The sequence below is a fragment of the Artemia franciscana genome, chromosome 17 (assembly GCF_032884065.1).
Source record: "Artemia franciscana chromosome 17, ASM3288406v1, whole genome shotgun sequence".
Lineage (NCBI taxonomy): Eukaryota > Metazoa > Arthropoda > Branchiopoda > Anostraca > Artemiidae > Artemia > Artemia franciscana.
In genome coordinates this window covers 14251449-14271724 of record NC_088879.1, presented here as the reverse complement: position 1 = coordinate 14271724, position 20276 = coordinate 14251449, and the positions used below count along the sequence as shown (strand labels likewise).

The window sequence follows — 20276 nt, the reverse complement described above, 5'->3', positions numbered from 1 at the left end:
ATAAGTTTCATCAAGTTTAGTTTTACTCATCAAAAGTTACAAGCCTGAGAAAATTTGCCTTATTTATGAAAATATGGGGAAACACCCCCTAAAGGTCCTAGAATCTTAACGAAAATCACATCATCGGATTCAGCGTATCAGAGAACCCTACTGTAGAAGTTTCAAGCTTCTATCTACAAAAATGTGGAATTTTGTATTTTTTGCCAGAAGACGAATCACGGGTGCGTGTTTATTTGTTTGTTTTTTTTTTCTTTTCCCCAGGGGTCATCGTATCGACCAAGTGGTCCTAGAATTTCGCAAGAGGGCTCATTCTAACGGAAATGAAAAGTTCTAGTGCCCTTTTTAACTGACAAAAAAAATTGGAGGGCATCTAGGCCCCCTCCCACGCTCATTTTTTTCCCAAAGTCAACGGATCAAAATTTTGAGATAGCCATTTTGTTCAGCATAGTCGAAAACCATAATAACTATGTATTTGGGGATGATGTACTCCCCCACAATCCCTGGGGGAAGGGCTGCAATTTACAAACTTTGACCAGTGTTTACATATAGTAATGGTTATTGGGAAGTGTACAGACGTTTTCAGGAGGATTTTATTTTGTTTGGATGGTGGGGCTGAGGGGAGGGGGCTATTTTGGAGGATCTTTCCTTGGAGGAATCTGTCATGGGGGAAGAAAAATTCAAGGAAAAGGTCGCATGATTATATAGCATTATTATAAGAAAACGATGAAAAATAAACATGAAAACGTTTTTTCAAAAGAAAGGAAGGAGTAGCATTGAAACTTAAAACGAACAGAGATTATTACGCAATCCCTCCGCAATCCCTCGCTCTTTACGCTAAAGTTTGACTCTTTGCCACAATTCTACTTTTTAAAACAATTAAAAGCTTTAGCGTAAAGAGCGAGGGATTGCGGAGGGGACAACCCATTTTATATACGGCGTAATTTCTGTTCGTTTTAAGTTTTAATGTCGCTCCTTACTTTCAGCTAAAAAAATTATTTTTTTTTTATTTAATCTACAGACTTAAAACGGTATGCGTAGGTTCAGTGCAAACACAGAGAGTATTAAGTATGCATACATAGCGTATGTCCGCCCCATTCTGGAATATGCGTGTCCTGTTTGGGTGCCCTCAGCACTGAGAACAGTGTATCTTTGTCAGGAGCTTGAATCGGTTCAGAAGCGAGCGGTATCGATCATCTTGGGCCACCGTGACATCCCCTACGAAAAGGCTCTGGAAGTGCTAGGACTGCCGTCACTCCAAAACCGGTACGAAACTCTGATAATGAGTTTTGGAAAGTACTTGCTTTCTAAATCTCAGCACTGTGACATTCTACCTGATCAACCTCTACCATCAAGAACGAGAAAGCAAGATAAGTTAGTTCCCGTTAAAGCAAGAACAAACCGATATGGTAATTCTTTCGTCCCGGTTTTCGTCAAAATGTATAATAAGAGTTAATATTTATAGTTTTATTTATATTTACAAGTGTAGCTTGATTTTGTATATGTTGTAAAGAAACACAAATCAGCGACAGCTGTCAAGTTTTTGCTATTAAACCTGTCTACTACTACTACTACTACTTATTTCTTTTGTGTGTGTGTGTATTTGCGTGCCAAAAAAATTGTGTTTTGGCTCCAGGAATGTTTTTTCAATTACATTCGCCTTCTTCAAGACTTGTAATTGACAATAATGTTAAACGCAAATCAAGCCTACGAAAGCGAGAACAGTCTTCGATTTCCTTTCGTGGTTTTGGATCATGCATTTGAAGTATAATGTTATGTCACAATGCGAAATAACAACAAAGTTCAATGGCTTTTCTACTGATCCCATTTTGTTGAAAGCAGGATTTTGGGTTTTCTTAAAATCAAGTAAGTGAATCTTCATTTTCGGTCAATGCACTTGGTGTTCTTTTTTTCCGAGATGTGTAAATTAGAACAACGTATTCTTGTCGACCTTCGTAAATGTTTTTCCGTTTTAAAGATTCCTTGATTAATTACCGTAAGGGTTTTTGACCCTACGTATTAAAATATTGCAAAAGATAGATGTGAGCCATCGATCACAGGGGAAGAGTGGCCAATTCACAGAAATGTAGGGGGTGGGGGACAAAAATATATTTCTGAAATTCTAGTGAGAGGCAATTTGGTAAAATTCTAGTTAATTGACTTCTTGTTATCTCGGAAAGGTTTTTGGTTAGGAAAATGATCCTTTCACGGATGGGTCTATAGGCTAAAGTATGTCCCGGGAAGGTATTTTGAAGTACCTACCTCCACTCCTTCTCCCTCTAGAGGGACCTGACCTTTGATGACCTTTAAAAATATGTGTGTTATAAAAGTGAAACCTTGCAAAATAGATCTTCTGCTTAATTGAAGTACAACAAAATTGTTTTCAGGTTCATAACTTTGCTCAATCGCATTTTAAGGTTTTAAAGATATGCAAAAACATTTTCTAAATTTTGAAAAAAAAACATTGATATGGCTCAAATTCTACTCAAATAGCAGGAATTGCATTTTCAGAACTAAAGGCAGAGAAAAAGCAACTAGTAACTGAAAATTAAGGTAAAATGTTGTTTTGTCAAAATTTCAATAGGTAAAGATGGGCCCATACCTATGAAAATTAAAAAAATACTAGTTTTTTTTAACTGAAAGTAAGGAGCGACATTAAAACTTAAAACAAACAGAAATTACTCCGTATATGAAATGGGTTGTCCCCTCCGCAATCCCTCCCTTTTTACGGTAAAGTTTTTAATTGTTTTAAAAAGTAGAATTGTGGCAAAGAGTCAAATTTTAGCGTAAAGAGCGAGGGATTGCGGAGGGGACAACCCATTTCATTTACGGAGTAATTTCTGTTCGTTTTAAGTTTTATTGTCGCTCCTTACTTTCAGTTAAAAAAAAAACTAGTTTTTTTTTATTTCTGACCGTTTTTGAATTAATGCATGTTTGATTTTGGCTCTCCGCACATAAATTATTAAAATGAAATTTGCATTTTAATTCTTTTTTTGGCTAAATGGCTTTCTCTTAGTTTTGATCAGACGATTTTGAGAAATAAGGGGTGAGAAAGGAGGCCTAGTTGCCCTCCAATTTTTCGGCTACTTAAAAAGGCAACTAGAACTTTTAATTTTTAACGAACGTTTTTATTAGTAAAAATATATGTAACTTAAGAATTAACTTACGTACCAAACTTTTATATTCTTATAATTTTATTATGAATATGAGGGGGTTTGTCCTCTCGTTAATACCTCGCTCGTTACACTAAATCTGAAGTTTTGTCCCAAATCTTTAAGAATGATCTCTGAATCGGAAAGGCCGTAGAATAAATAGTTGAATTTACTAGAAATACTTTAGCATAAAGAGCGAGGTATTTATCTCCTCTTAAATACCTCGCTCTATATGGTAAAGTATTTGTAGAACCCCTTATATGCGTAATAATCTCTGTTCGTTTTAGGTTTTAATGATACTCCTTACTTTCAATTGAAAAAACTTTTTCATGTTTATTTTTTCATTTTTTTTTATAGTAATGCTAGAAAATCCCGCACCCTGTTCATTGAATCTCTCTTCCCCCATGACATATACCTTCAAGTAAAGACCCTCCCGCATATCCCCCTCCCCTCAACCCAACCCCCAAACCAAAAAAAATCCCCTGAAAACGTCTGTACACTTCCCAATAACCATTACTGTATGTAAACACTGGTCAAAGTTTGTAACTTGCAGACCCTCCCCCAGGGACTGTGGGGGAGTAATTCATCCCCAAATACATAGTTGTTATGGTTTTCAACTATGCGGAACAAAATGGCTATCTCAAAATTTTTATCCGTTGACTTTGGGGAAAACATGAGCGTTAGAGGGGGCCTAGGTGCCCTCAAATTTTTATGGTCACTTAAAAAGGGCCCTAGAATTCTCATTTTCGTTAGAATGAGCCCTCTCGTGACACTCTTGGACCACTTGGTCGATACGATGACCCCTGGGGAAAAAAACAAATAAACACGCACTCGTGATCTGTCTTCTGGCAAAAAATACGAAATTCCACATTTTTGTAGATAGGAGCTGAAAATTTTTGCTTAAGGGTTCTCTGATACGCTGAATGCGATGGCGTGATTTTCGTTAAGATTCTATTACTTCTAAGGGGTGTTTCCCCCTATATTCCAAAATAAGGCAAATTTTTTCAGGCTCGTAACTTTTGATGAAAAAGCCTAAATTGATAAGATTTATATATTTAAAATCAGCGTGAAAATCCGATTCTTTTGATGTATCTTTTAGCATCAAAATTCCGTTTTTTGAGTTTCGCTTACTATTGAGCCAGGTCGCTCCTTACTACAGTTCGTTACCACAAACTGTTTGATATTTGCCTTCTCTGCAGCTAATCTTGTAGTTCTTTTGGGATTGGGCTTGTTTTTAATCGTTCCTATTTTTGTTTTATTTTGAATTATATTATTTTCTATAATTAATTTTGTGAACATAGGGTTTAGTGTGTATTCATCCAAGTCTCTATTTAGGGATGTATTATTATTTAAGTTTCGTTTGATTTCGATTGCCTCGAGGAATCGATTTCCTCGCGGAATAGCTAAGTTATTAGCAATGACCTAGGAATCAAACAAACTGTCCACGAGGCAATCGAAATCAAACGAAAGTTGAGTAATAATACATCCCTAAATAGAGACTTGGGTTAATACACACTCAACCCTATGTACACAAAATTAATTATAGAAAATATTATAACTCAAAATAAAACAAAAATAGGAACGAAGGAAAACAAGCCCAATCCCAAAAGAACTACAAGATTAGCTGCAGAGAAGGCAAATATCGCAATAAGAAATTATTCTTGAATGAATGAACTCTTTATTAACTACTAAATTACAAAAACTGTAAATACACACAACCGCTCGGGGAAGGCTCAAACAGCCTGATGTTGGACGGCTGCAATCCTCTGATTCTCAGCCCAATTAAGTAAAAAACAAAAATTAAAGAAGGACCAAAACACTCTCACTCAATTAACCCTTTTTACCAGAATATACATAAATAAAGACTAACATTAATAATAATCAAAATTATCTCCCCACTCCCAATAAAGGTTTTTTTTTAATTTTACTTTAAACGACCCAATATGTTCCGCCTCCCTAATGCCAGCTGTGATATCATTCCAAATAGCCTGAGCTAAATACCTAATTCCGAAAGCTGCACGTGTGGTTTCTCGGTACTCGACAATAAAATTATTCACCTCTCTAGTCTCATACCTGTGGAGTGAACGATTTACTCGAAAAAAATCGGTAAAAACTGGAGGACATACATCATTACAACATCGATACGCAAAAACAACAGCTTGATAATCTCGAATCTGACCAATGTTGAGCACTCGTAATTTCTTAAAACATGACGCGGTATCATTCACATTTTCTACATAATTACCAAGAAGACGTACTGTTTTATTTTGTATGATCTGCACTCTTTCAAAATTTGCATAGAAATTACTAGACCAAAGGGCACAACCATAAGAAATATAAGGCGCAACAATGGTACGATATAATAATAAAAGAACTGTTAATGGTAAAACATGCTTTAATCGACGCAAGATTCCTAAACCTCTAGCAACTTTAGCTGCAACAAGATCAGTATGGTTCTTCCAAGATAGATTACAATCAGGCTGGAATTCCAAATAAGGCACTTCATGCATCTGTGACAAAGGCCTACCGTTCAAAAATATCTTCTTATTAACACATGGAGGCTTACAAACTCTCCTACAAATCATAAAATTAGTTTTATTAACGTTCACTGATAGAAGGCTCAAACTTGTAAATACAAAAAATGCCTTTAATACCCTATTTACTTTCAACAACATATCATCGACCTATTGAATAGACACAGTTAAAGCAGTATCATCCGCAAAAGTCGTAATACAACACTCAGGTAAGTAGAAACGCATAGAATCAACATACACAAGGTACAGAAGTGGTCCCAAAACAGACCCCTGAGGTACACCACACCTTACTTGAAAAGGAGAAAAAAACACATCATTTAATACAAACTGAATAGATCTACCACTTAGAAAACTATGAAACCGCTTTAAATAGTTACCACGAACTCCAAGGGATTGTAGACGTTTGAGTAGAATATCAAAATCCATTGTATCGAATGCTCTTCTAAAATCGATAAAAACAGTCAAAGGGATTTCATCACGTTCTTGAAATTTCTGATCGTCGGTCCTTCTATTTAGTCAATTTCTGATCTTTTTGCAAATAATATCGGGAAATCAGGTTTTCCACAAAGGAAAATTCCCTCCTCTTCAGAAAACTCCTCAATGTAAAGCTATTCTCATAAAAAAATTTCCCCACTCATCCACCTTTAGAATAGCCCCCGACAATTCCATCCTCCCTGAAAATCCGCTTAGCAATTGTATCTCAAAATCAAGTCATAACTCTCATTTTTTCAAAAAAAAGAGAGAATTGCCTGGATTAGAATGGACTACCACAATGTTATAGTTTCTACATTGCAACTGCAAATACTACAGATGAAAAATATTGCCAAATTTGACAACTTACATCCCTATCCCAGCTGCTGTTGGGGGTTTTGTTATATCCAAATATATATCTATTAGGTCAAACAGATATTCAGAACAAAATTGCTATCTCAGAATTTTAATCAGGCGACTTTGGTGAAAAGAGGCCGGAGCCTGGGGATTAATTGCACTCGAGCCTTTTTAGTTACTTCAAATGGGCACTGGAGCTTTTAGTTTCCATTTAATTGATCTTCTAGGTCCATTGGTTAGATATGATTCTCCTTATATCACCATAATTATGTACCTTACAGCCCTTTCACCGGTGACTATGGAAGGTCATAACATCACGAAAAGCAAAGTCATAGGACCTATAAACTATGCTATAAAAATGGCTATCCCAAAATTCTGGTCGAGCTTCCTCGAGTTCAGCTGCAGAGGTACATACCAAAGCGATATCATCCGCGATGTTGTAATCACTTAGGACATGGTGGCAAACTGCAGTCCAAACGGAGGCGGTTTGTGGTTCGGTCTATAACGGGTGGCAGCAGATCCTTGCCTTATACCAGCATTTATTTCAAATACTGGGCTGTGACAACCACTTATCTTGACAGAGCTCTTAGTATCAGTATAAAGGGTATTGCTGTCTATAAAGACAGCAATATTTGCCAGAAAGTCCTGTTTGTTCAAGTATTAGCCAATGAAAATCACAGTCAAGCGAATCAAAGCTACTTTGAAACCAAAAAAGGCGAAATATGCGGCATGTTGGAACTCATAGACTTTATCTACAACCTGATGGATGGTGAATATTTGCTCGGTCGTGGACTTATTAGGTGCGAAACCCGCTGGGTGAATCCGGTGGTATTTGCGGAGGAATTTGCTGCTTCTATCCTGTAGATTCACGGTAAACAATTTAACGGGGACTGATGGGAGGGTGATTCCTCTGCAATTTGAGCAATCGCTTCTGTTACCTTTGCGCTACCACAAGTGAAGGATTAATCCTTCTTTCGATTCTTGTGGAATTATCTCCTTCGTCCAGACAAGGGAGAAAAGGATATTTAGCCAAAGACACATTTCTGGTCCTCCTAATTTTAGCAGCTCGACAGCACGCCTTGTTATTTTTCATTCCCTGCAGAGCTTTTAGTATCTCTTCCGCTGAAGAGGGACCTAGATCTAGATGATTCTTGCGTATGGTTTGTTCAGTAGAAGAGACCAGATCAGGAAATCTAAAAGTTTTGGTCGGAAGACTCTGGGGAAGGGGGCAATGGAGGGAGGAAGGCTTGCTCCCCCCCTCCCATTAACTTTTGGTCACGTTGGAAGGGCTAGAACTTTTAATTTTTGTTCGATTGAGCCCACTGCTAATCTTCCAGGACCGTTGGCTCGATACTATCACCCATGGAATACAAAAAAAAAAAAAGAACAAACCAACAGACAAATTACGCATCCGTGATCCACAAAACACAAAATTTCAAATATTGGTAGATGAAAGATTTAAACCCCTACAGCATGTTTGTTTGAATCTTATGGGTCATGGATAACTGAATCTTATGGTGTGATTTACGCTTATATTGCTTGACTTTTAGGGGATGTTTCAGTCATATTTGAAAATAAGGCAAATATTCTCAGGCTCGTATTTTTTTATGGTTAACGTTAAACTTAATGAAGCTTATATTTTTAGAATCAACACAATAAGCCAATATAAAATTCCGGATTTTTAGGATTTGGTTATTATTGAGCCGTAAATGCTCGTTACAAGGAACTGTTTGAAAAAAAAGGCTTGACAGTTTACGAAAATGTAGGGTTCAGTGTAAAAAAAAAAAAATATATATATATATTAGTTTTTTCCGTAAATATGTAAAGAAGACTTTTTCCAAAGTCATTTAGGGTGTTTTGTTGAAAATACCCACAGAAGTATTTTGGAAAACATTTAGGGAACGTTCCTTCCGTCAATTGAAATCCTTTGGGGGCATTCCCCCCTTCTAAGATGTTTTGATCCCGTCCAAGTTTTGAAAAATACCTCTTTTGGCACCTTCACTTATTTTTTGTTCGTGTATTTTCATCGAAAAAAAAAGAAAAGCTATAAATTCGCCAATAAGAACTTGGAAGATGTATTACATTCCCCCTAATTTCTGTGAATTGACATTAATTGTAATTCCGAAAATTTTTTAATTAAAAGTAGCATGAAATTTTATACATATGAACTAATCAGCTTTTGTATTCTTTTTACAATCTCAAGATTTGACAACGCAGCAAAACGGATTTGTTTGACGGAATACAACAAGACGGAAGTCGTTCGGACTGCTATTTGGTAGTGAAGCCGAATCTAAATAAAACACGGCAAATGTGTTTAAGTTTGACGAGAAACAGGTTTTTATTTGGAATTACGTGCTAGGTATACCGTGGTATGCATACGAAGTAGGCGCCCGTCGACGGTAATATTGCCATCTATTGGCTCTTCTAAAGAATTAAATAAAAAAAACAAGTTTTTTTTAGCTGAAAGTAAGGAGCGACATTACAACTTAAAACGAACAGAAAATTATTCCGTATAGTAAAGTGGCTTTCCCGTCCTCAACACCTCGTTCTTTACGCTCAAGTTTTTTTTTATGGTTTTAAAAGTAGATTAGTGACAAAGAGTCGAGTTTTAGTCAGAAGATTATGAGAAAAAGGAGCGAGGGAGGATGCCTATTTGCCCTCCAATTTTTTGATTTCTTAAAAGGGCAACTAGAACTTTTAATTTTTTACGAACGTTTTCATTAGAAAAAATATACGTAACTTACGAATTGAATTACGTAGCGAACTTCTATATTCGTATGTTTTTATTACGTATATGAGGGGGTTCACCCTCTTGTCAATACCACGCTCTTTACACTAAAGCTTAAATATTGTCCCGATTCCTTAAGAATGACCCCTGAATCCCAAAGGCCGTAGAATAAATAGTTGAAATTACTAAAAATACTTTAGCGTAAAGAGCGAGGTATTACCAGGAGGTGAGCCCCTAATACGTAATAATTTCTGTTCGTTTTAAGTTTTAATGCTACTCCTTGCTTTCAGTTGAAAAGACTTTTCATATTTATTTTTTCAATATTTTTTTTAATAATGCTAGAAAATCCTGCGTCCCCTTCATTGTCTCTTCCCCCACGAAAAATTCCTCCATGGAAAGATCCTAACACGTAACCCCCTTTCAACTTCTCCTTCCCCCCGAACCAAAAAAATCCCTGTGAAAACGTCTGTACAGTTCCCAATCACCATTACTATGTGTAAACACTAGTCGAAGTTTGTAACTTGCAGCACCTTCCACGGGGACTGTGGGGGATTATGTCGTACCCAAAGACATAGTCAATAGGTTTTTCGACTATGGTGAATAAAATGACTATCTCAGAATTTTGATCCGGTGACTTTGGGGAAAAATGAGAGTGGGAGGGAGCCTAGATGCCCTCCATTTTTTGGTCACTTAAAAAGGGCACTAGAACTTTTAATTTCCATTAGAATGAGCCCTCTCGCGACATTGTAGGACTACTGAGTCGATACGATCACACCTGGAAAAAAAACCAAAATAACAAATAAACACGCATCCGTGATCCGTCTTCTGGCAAAAAATGCGAAATTCCACATTTTTGTAGATATGAGCTTGAAACTTCTGCATTATGGTTCTCTGTCACGCTGAATCTGATGGTGTGATTTTCGTCAAAATTCTATGACTTTTAGGGGGTGTTTCCCTCTATTTTCTAAAATGAGGCATATCGTAACTTTTGATGGATAAGACTAAACTTGATGAAACTTATATATATATATATATATATATATATATATATATATATATATATATATATATATATATATATATATATATATATATACATATATATATATATATATATATATATATATATGTATGTATGTATATACTTTGATGTAACTATTGGTATCAAAATTTCATTTTTTTATAGTTTCGGTTACTATTGATCCAGGTCGCTCCTTACTACATTTCGTTATCACGAACTGTCTGAAATACTATATTGACAAAATGGTAGCACCGTCCAATTCCCCAGTCAATACTTTACAATCTTTTTACAATTTACAATCTTTTCAATTCCTTTGCAATCTCAAGATTTGACAATACTTGTCAATACGGTTTCTTTTTCATAATTAAATTTTAAAAAAACAAGGTTTTCAACTGAAAGTAATGAGTGTCATTAAAACTTAAGACGAACGGAAATTACTTCGTATATGAAAGGGGCTGCTTCCTCATCAACGCCCCCCTCTTTACACTAAAGTTTGACTTTTCTCTTACCTCTACTTTTTAAAATAGTAAAAAACTTTAGCGTAAAGAGCGGGGCGTTGATGAGGAAGCAGCCCCTTTCATATACGAAGTAATTTCTGTTTGTGTTAAGTTTTAATGTCGCTCCTTACTTTCAGTTAAAAACTTTTTTTTCATTTAATTTCTGAACGTTTTTGAATCAATGCATATTTTGATTTTGGCTCTCCACAGAGGAATAATTAAAACGAAATTTTTATATTTATTTTTTTGGCTAAATGTCTTTCTCATAGTTTTGATCGAATGATTTTGAGAAAAAAAGGAGCGGGGGGGAAGCCTAGTTGCCCTCCGATTTTTTGATTGCTTAAAAAGGCAACTAAAACTTTTAATTTTTTACGAACCTTTTTTATTAGTAAAAGGTATACGCAACTTATAAATTAGCTTACGTAATGAACTTTTGTATTCTCATGTTTTTTTTACATATATGAGGGGGTTCACCCCCTCGTCAGTACCTCATTCTTTACACTAAAGCTTAAATTTTTCCCAATTTTTTAAGAATGACCCCTGAATCACGAAAGCCGTAGAATAAATAGTTGAAATTACTAAAAATGATTTAGCATAAAGAGAAAGATATTAGGAGGAGGTGAGCCCATCATATGCGTAATAATTTCTGTTCGTTTTAATTTTTAATGCTTCTCCTTACTTTCAGTTAAAAAAACTTTTTCATATTTATTTTTTCGTTGTTTTTTTTAATAGTACTAGAAAATCCTGCGCTCCATTCATGAAAATTTTATTCCTCCATGACAAATTCCTCCAAAGGAAGTTCCCCTAACATATCCTCCTCTTATCAACTCCCCCCCACAACCTAAAAATTCCCCTGCAAACGTCTGTACACTTCCAAATAACCATTACTATATGTGAGCACTGGTCAAAGTTCGCAACTTGTGACCCCTCCCACGGGGACCGTGGGGAGTAAGTCGTCCCCAAAGACATAGTTATAAGGCTTTTCGACTACGCTGAAAAAAATGGCTATCTCAAAATTTTGATCCGTTGACTTTGGGAAAATAATTAGCGTGGGAGGGGGCCTAGGTGCCCTCCAATTTTTTGGTCACTTAAAAAGGGCCCTAGAACATTTCATTTCCGTTAGAATGAGCCCTCTCGCAACATTCTAGGACCACTAGGTCGATACGATCACCCCTGGAAAAAAAAACAAACAAGCAAATAAACACGCATCCGTGATCTGCCTTCTGGCAAAAAATACAAATTTCCACATTTTTGTAGATAGGAGCTTGAAACCTCTACAATAGGGTTCTCTGATACGCTGAATCTGATGGTGTGATTTTTGTCTGTTGTGATTCTATGACTTTTAGGTGGTGTTTTCCCCCTATTTTCTAAAATAAGGCAAACTTGATGGAACTTATATATTTAAAATCAGCATTAAAATGCGATTCTTTTGATGTAGCTATTGGTAACAAAATTCAATTTTTTAGAGTTTTGGTTACTATTGAGCCGGGTCGCTCCATACCACAGTTCGTTACCACGAACTGTTTGATACGCCCGAGGCAAAATTGATTTAGTGAAGTACATAAGCTATTTGAATATAATTAAACAGCACAGTTCTTAATACGGAAGCAAAGGACAATCATCTCCCTTTTCTCTTCATGTGCAGCTGCGCAGTTTCTAAGATACTGCATGCTGGAAATCAAATGCAGTGTCGATTCATTCAATCATCAAGGCCTGAGCTTTAAAGGTATAACGATCTAGATTCATTAACCGCGAAATTTCATAGTTTCTGTGTTTTTAGTCATGTGTTTTTTTTTAGGAAATAAATATTTATTTTGTATTTTGTTAGTTCTCTTGCAAGAAGTGGCTCATGACCTGATTTGCGTTGGCTGCCACGATCGCCGTGCCGCTGGAAATCTCTTCTAAATATTATTGTTCTATTCTTGTTTCATGATGAGTGAATTAGCTATGAGCTAAATCAGATTCTTTGCTCCCCATGATTTTAGCCATACTGCCAAACTACCCATGAAACTGACAACATTACTACACTAATTACTTAGTTCTTTCATGATGCTACTGTCTGGCCTTTCATGCCTGTCTGGTCTGCACTAAGGCCTGTCGTTTCTTTCAGGCTGCACTAAGATTTCTTCTTACAGTGATGTCAGTTTAAAAAGATGCAGGGAAGAAGAAAGCTATATCTTTAAATCTGAAGAGAGTGGGAGTAAATTGGTGGCCTTAAATCTATGATGAAGATGCAAATTTAAAGTACTCTGAAGAGGGTATTTTACAAAATCTAGAAAGGGCGGGGGGAAGCGGCATAAGTCTTCCCTTCTTTAATTGACGCCACTGTCTTCTCTTCTGGTAATCTAATGTGCAAAATGGTAACGGTTTGATCGGTAAATCCTTCCGTTAGACCTCTCCAAAAGAAGGAGGTACAACCCGCATCTCTCTGTTCGTCCGGGGATTTAATGGAGGTGTGTTTGCGATTGCTCGATTCACGGTACCAAGCTACGTTGGTACCTTGCAGTGATAAGTCCCTGATTCTCATCGAAGAGCACAATAGCTCGGAGTAGGTATTTTTTGAACTCTCATGGGGATTGTGAATGGAATTTTCATAAGATGAAGAATTCATAAGTGTTGATATACTCCGACTTTCCCTGACAGCATATACAGGGTAATTATACGAAGAGTGAAACAAATTTCGGAATAAAACTCGTACCTGCCTGGCTATTGAGTTGTAGAATATTTTAATCAATGACAAATAAATGTAGAAATAAGAAAACTACAATAAAATATTTTGATTTATCGAGAAACCAAAAAAGATCGGAAAAATCCTCATATTATTAGAAAGGAAAATGTTGGGCTGGGCGTCTTTGAGTTTCTGGGCCAGAGAAAACTCCACCCCACTTCTTTGGTTGGTTCTTGTATCTTTAGATATTACATCCCTTTTTTTGGAAGAAGAAACGTAGCTCACCTACCTATGAGATTCAAGCAAAATCTGACAAAATTAAAAAAAGCGTTACTAGTTGCTAATTCAGGGAAGTGTTATGCTCAAGAGCAGAATGTTCAGGAATGGTTATAAAATACTAGTTATTGCCCAGGATAGTGTTTGTCAGCATCAACGTTCATTCCATTTCCCCTTGTAACTTATTTAATTGTCTATAAAAATAAGGAATAGCCTAGGGAGCACATCCCAATAAATTTATATCGTCTAACCGAAAAACTTTCCAAATTATAAATCAAATGGATAAAAACACAAGATGGAACATAGGAAAGTACTTTTAAGCATCTACTTTCACTCATATCCTGCTTACAAGGCTTGAAAGAGTCTATAAAAATCAGTCCTAACTTTGTAATAAAAACGTCTAGCATATTTCAAAGTATAACACCAAAACTTTACAAACTAATGCAAAAAATAACTCTCCCTTATTTTTAAACTGTATTATTGCATGTGATCATCGAATAAAATGGAGTCTATCAAAAGTCTACAAATAAATGTTTTCATAAAAAAAAATAAACACCTCCAACATTGATAAATTACCCAATTCAGAATTTAAGGAAAACCTAGACTCAGCCAACTTTGATCAAAAGTAAAACGAGCCAAAAAATTGATACAATTTGACAGAATTTTGTTTTATTAGTGATAAAGCCATAAATGATCAAAATTTTAAGGCAGATTTCTTTACATTAAGCAATTATGACAACAAGAGATTGATTTGCTTGGTTTTGCGGTTTTATTTATTGCCAATTAAGCAGTCGCAACATAATCCAGGAAGTAAATATGGATGTGGTTTGCCTATGATAAGTCACCAAAAGTATCCAAACATCATCAGCTAAAGTATGATTTATTTGCCTATAACTTATTTCAAATACTGCTTTGTATGGAAAAAAAAAATATCAAAATATAAAGTCATGTTTGCCGACCAAGTGTTGGAAACAATTAACATGGCAAACCTTTTCATATTTCCAGGGAAGAAGTCACTGCCAATCGCAGGTATAGAAAATGAGAGCCTCCATCCATTTCTCTGAATCCTTCTCCTTTTCTTCTACCTCAAAAAGTTTTTCCGCTTACCTCTCCCTCTAACATATTCCTTCCTCTACTGTGGTACAAAAACAATATAGCCTAATCCTTGGTTTCATAGGTCGAAAACTAGAAAATTGGACGAAAAACCACTGAAACAAAATGAGGTCGCTAAGCAGTGATAATCTAAATTATAAATTTAGTTTGGTTAATGTTATTTACATTAGTGATTTAGGATATATATATATATATATATATATATATATATATATATATATATATATATATATATATATATATATATATATATATATATATCTATATATATATATATATATATATATATATATATATATATATATATATATATATATATATATATATATATATATACATATATATATATATATATATACTAGCTGTTGGGGTGGCGCTTCGCGCCAACCCCCAAGCCCCCCCGCGCGCGTAAGTCGTTACGCGCCACATTAGTTACGCGCCATTGTAGTTGTGTCCCTATGTCCCACCTGTGAATATAGATAGATATATATATATATATATATATATATATATATATATATATATATATATATATATATATATATATATATATATATATATATATATATATATATATATATATATATATATATATATATATATATATATATATATATGTTTTTAACTACGTAAAACTTGCGAATATACAACATTCTTTGCTGTCCCATTGTCTGTGCATATAAATAGATTGTCAGGTTTACCGACTCTTGAACATGCAACATATAATGGTCCATGGGAAAACAATCCGTATTCAGATCTATACCTCATGATTCTAATGATTGCCCTTGAGCTTTGTTGATGGTGATTGCTAATCGACCATTCCCTGAGTCGCCATCGTCATTTATATATCCCCCTGTGCACCCCGGCGTCCCCTTTGTAGTTATGTCCCTGTGTCCCGGTCGTCGTCATTTATACTCCCTGTGTCCCGGTGCTTTGTTGATTGCTAATCGAACATTCCTTTTGTCCCGGTCGCTTTCTCTTTGAGTGTCGTCATTTATTTAGATTGTCAGGTTTACCGACTCTTGAACATGCAACATATAATTGTCCATGGGAAAAACAATCCATATTCAGATCTATACCTCATGATTCTAATGATTGCCCTTGAGATTTGTTGATGGTGATTGCTAATTGAACATTCCCTGTGTCCCGGTCGTCATTTATATTCCCAGTATTCCGGTCGTCATTTGTGTCCCAGTGTTCCCCTTTTAGTTTTTTTTTTATTGGTTTTGACCTTTTTTTAGGTTTTTTAGTTTTTTTCTTTTTTCTTTTTAGTTTTTTTTGAAGTTTTTATCTTTTTAGTTTTTTTATTTTTATTTATATTTTTTTTGTTTTCTTTTTCTCCTTTATTTTTCAGTTTTTTTCCTTTTTTTAGTTTTTTTTCTTTTTTAGTTCTTTTAGTTTTTACCTTTTTTAGTTTTTTTTAGTTTTTTAGATGAAAATTTTTTTTAGTTTTTTTCCTTTTTTTCTTTTTAGTTTTTTATTGGTTTTTACCTTTTTTTTAGCTTTTTTAGTTTTTTTCGTTTTTTCTTTTTACTTTTTTTTTTACTTTTTATCTTTTTTATTTTTTTTTTATTTTTATTCTTAATTTTATTAGTTTTCTTTTTCTCTTCTATTTTTCAGTTTTTTCCTTTTTTTTAAGCTTTTTTTTTAGTTTTTAGTTTTTTTAGTTTTTTTTTCCCTTTTTTCTTTTCAGTTTTTTATTGGTTTTTACCTTTTTTTTAGCTTTTTTAGTTTTTTTCGTTTTTTCTTTTTACTTTTTTTTTTAGTTTTTATCTTTTTTATTTTTTTTATTTTATTCTTAATTTTATTAGTTTTCTTTTTCTCTTCTATTTTTCAGTTTTTTCCTTTTTTTAAGTTTTTTTTTTAGTTTTTAGTTTTTTTAGTTTTTTAGTTTTTTTAGTTTTTTTAGTTTTTTAGCTTTTTTATTTTTTTTATTAGTTTTTAGTTTTTTTGTAGTTTTTGCCTTTTTTTAGTTTTTTCAGTTTTTTTTTAGTTTTTAGTTTTTTACCTTTTTTGTGGATCGTCACCTGATCCACAGATCCACAGATCCACAGATCCATTTTAAGTTTTTTTTTTAGTTTTTAGTTTTTTTAGTTTTTTTTCCTTTTTTTCTTTTTAGTTTTTTATTGGTTTTTACCTTTTTTTAGCTTTTTTAGTTTTTTTCGTTTTTTCTTTTTACTTTTTTTTTAGTTTTCATCTTTTTTATTTTTTTTTATTTTATTCTTAATTTTATTAGTTTTCTTTTTCTCTTCTATTTTTCAGTTTTTTCCTTTTTTTAAGTTTTTTTTTTAGTTTTTAGTTTTTTTAGTTTTTTAGTTTTTTTTAGTTTTTTTAGTTTTTTAGCTTTTTTATTTTTTTTATTAGTTTTTAGTTTTTTTGTAGTTTTTGCCTTTTTTTAGTTTTTTCAGTTTTTTTTTTTTAGTTTTTAGTTTTTTACCTTTTTTGTGGATCGTCACCTGATCCACAGATCCACAGATCCACAGACAACTTATTTTTATATATATAGATATATATATATATATATATATATATATATATATATATATATATATATATATATATATATATATATATATATATATATATATATATATATGCAGCATTAAAACTTAAAACGAACATAAATTATTACGTATATAAGTGGGTTCGTCTCCTCCTTAATACCTCGCTCTTTAAGCGAAAGTATTTTTAGGAATTTCAACTATTTGTTCTATGGCCTATGTGATTCAGGGGGTCTTTCTTAAAGAATTGGGACAATTTAAGCTTAATTGTAAATAGCGAGGTATTGAGGAGTGGGTGAACCCCCTCATATACGTAATAAAAATGTACAAATATAGAAGTTCGTTACGTAAGTTGATTCGTAAGTTACGTATATTTATTACATATAAAAACGTTCATAAAAAAATAAAAGGTTGTAGTTCTCTTTTTAAGTAACCAAAAATTAGATGGTAACTAGGCCTTCTCCCCTACACTCTTTTTATCAAAACCATCCGATCAAAACTATGAGAAAGCCATTTAGCCAAAACAAATTAATATACAAATTTCGTTTTAATTATTCATGTGCGGTGAGCCAAAATCAAAACATGCATTAATTCAAAAAGTCCAGAAATTAAATAAAAATAACAAGTTTTTTTTTAACTGCAAGTAAGGAGCGACATTAAGCCTTAAGACGAACAGAAATAATTCTGTATATGAAAGGGGATGTCCCCTTCTCAACGCCTCGCTCTTTACGCTAAAGTTTTCATATTTTTGAAAAGTAAAGTAGTGAGAAAGAGTCAAACTTTAGTGTAAAGAGCGGGGCGTTGAGGAAGGGACAATCCCCTTCATATAAGGAATAATTTATGTCTGTTTTAAGTTGTAATGTCGCTCCTTACTTACAGTTAAAACAGACTTTTTTAAGTCAAGAGATGAAACCAAGACCAGAAAAGCTTCTGAGATTTTTCATAGGTCAGTGTGTTTTTTTCTTAATGACATTCTAATACGATTCAAAAGAACGACAATTGAATTTCTAGGCGTTTATGCTAAGAAGTGAAAATCAGACGTAGAGAGTTTTTCTTAAATTTTTCATAGGCCATAATTTTTTTCTTAACGACATCGCAATAGCATGGAAAAGAATGATTATTGACGCGCTCGATGTTTGCGCTAAAAGGTGAAACCAAGACAAGAGGAGTTTTTGAGATTTTTCATAGGTCAAAGTTTTTTCTTTATGACATTCTAATACCATGGGAAAGGGCGACTATTGAATGCATAGCTGTTTAAGCTAAGAGGTGAAACCAAGATCAGATGTGTTTCTTAAGATTTTTCACGGGCCAGATCTTATTTTTCTTAACGACATTCTCATAGCATGGAAAAGAACAACTATTAAATGCTGTGCTGTTTACGCTAAGAGGTGAAACCAAGATCAGAGACGTTTTTGAGATTTTTCATGGGTTAGAGTTTTTTTCTTAACGACAATTTAACATTACGGGAAAGAATCAGTATTGAATGTCTAACTGTTTATGCTAATAGATAAAACGAAGACCAGAGGAGTTTTTAAGATGTTCTATTGGTCAGAGATGCAGCAATGGAACACTTCTTTTATTTTTTCGTTTATTCAAAGATGAGTTAAGGAGCTACATTAAGACTAAAAACGAAAAGAAGTTATTTCGTATATGACGAGGCCAACCTATACTTATTTCCTCGCTTTTAACGCTAAGAGGTGAAACCAAGACCAGATGAGCTTTTGTGATTTTTTATAGGCCAGTGTTTAATTTTCTTGATGACACTCTAAAACCATGGAAAAATACGACAATTGAAAGTCTCGCTGTTTACGCTAAGAGGTGGAACTAAGACCACAGGAGTTTTTGAGACTTTTTACTGTTCAGAGTTGCAACAATAGAACACTTTTTATTTTTTGTTTATTCAGCTGTAAAGTAAGGAGCTACATTAAGACTAAAAATGAACAGAAGTTATTCCATATATGAGGAGCCAAACCTCTATTTATTGTCTTGCTGTTTACTCTAAGAATTGAAACCAAGACCAAAGGCGCTTTGTGTGATTTTTCGTAATGACAAGGCCAGAGTTTATTTTTCTTAATGACATTCTAATAGCATTGACAAGAACGACTATTGAATACCTAGCTGTTTACGCAAAGAGATGAAACCATGCTCACGCATTTCTTTCTAGGTGCCCTCCAAAAAAATTTTTCATCTGGGTTTTTTTCTGTTCTACGAGTGATGCTGCACTTACGGCGTAAAAAAATCAACAGCATAGATGAATTGAGTTCTCCTCACATTCTCCATGGTTGTGGGCTACTTGTTATTCATATTTTTCGTTTGATACTGATAATTGTAACCCAAGGGGCTTTAACTTACTCTTTTTCGACTAGAGATCTCAATCCAGAACTGAAGAAAGGTAAACTCACTTCCCAGAGCTCGTCGTTCTGTTCCATAGTAGTGGCTAGCACATCCAACAAGCTCTTTGAACTGCTCTTTGTCGACCATCTGAACTCGAAGCGTTATGTTCCGACATATCAGCTTGGTTTCCAGACGCATCTCGGTTGCGCCTAGGCGTTGTCCGTTGTCGTGAATGCATTGATTGATGCTGATGCATCAGGAGAAAACCTTGTGATTACAGGTCACCATGTGTGTAAAGCGTTTGATTCTCTCGTTCGCGCTGGTTTCTTACTCAATGCAGCAAAACATGAGAATAGCCCTTCATACCTCAGAGCCCTCCGAGACATGTATTCTCGTCTTAAAGTTTGTCTAACGCTCCATTCATCATCTATAGTAAATAGCCCTCAAATATGCCGTTCTGCTTCGAACCTCCCTTCTTTTCGCTCTCCAACAATAGAGTTTGGAATACGCATTCCACTGGTCCCTCGTCTCTTATACTCACCGGTCTCAATCCGTCCTTTTCCTTCCCCTTAACTCTTCAACAATTGAGTTCTTGATGTGCAGTCTGCTCTTTCCTCGTCTTTTATC

General features: G+C 34.4%; 1 long non-coding RNA gene across 3 annotated transcripts in view; it reads left to right on the top strand.

The window, feature by feature from the left end:
• LOC136037896 (uncharacterized) overlaps nucleotides 1-20276 on the top strand; it is a 133005-nt gene that overhangs the window by 58526 nt on the left and 54203 nt on the right. For 2 of the 3 annotated variants that reach the window (XR_010620075.1, XR_010620072.1), the window contains exon 1: nucleotides 1736-1863. The exons of the other annotated variant lie outside the window; for it this stretch is intronic. This is a non-coding gene — a long non-coding RNA (uncharacterized LOC136037896). Of the gene's footprint in view, nucleotides 1-1735; nucleotides 1864-20276 lie in introns of those variants that run through there. 3 annotated transcript variants of the gene reach the window in all.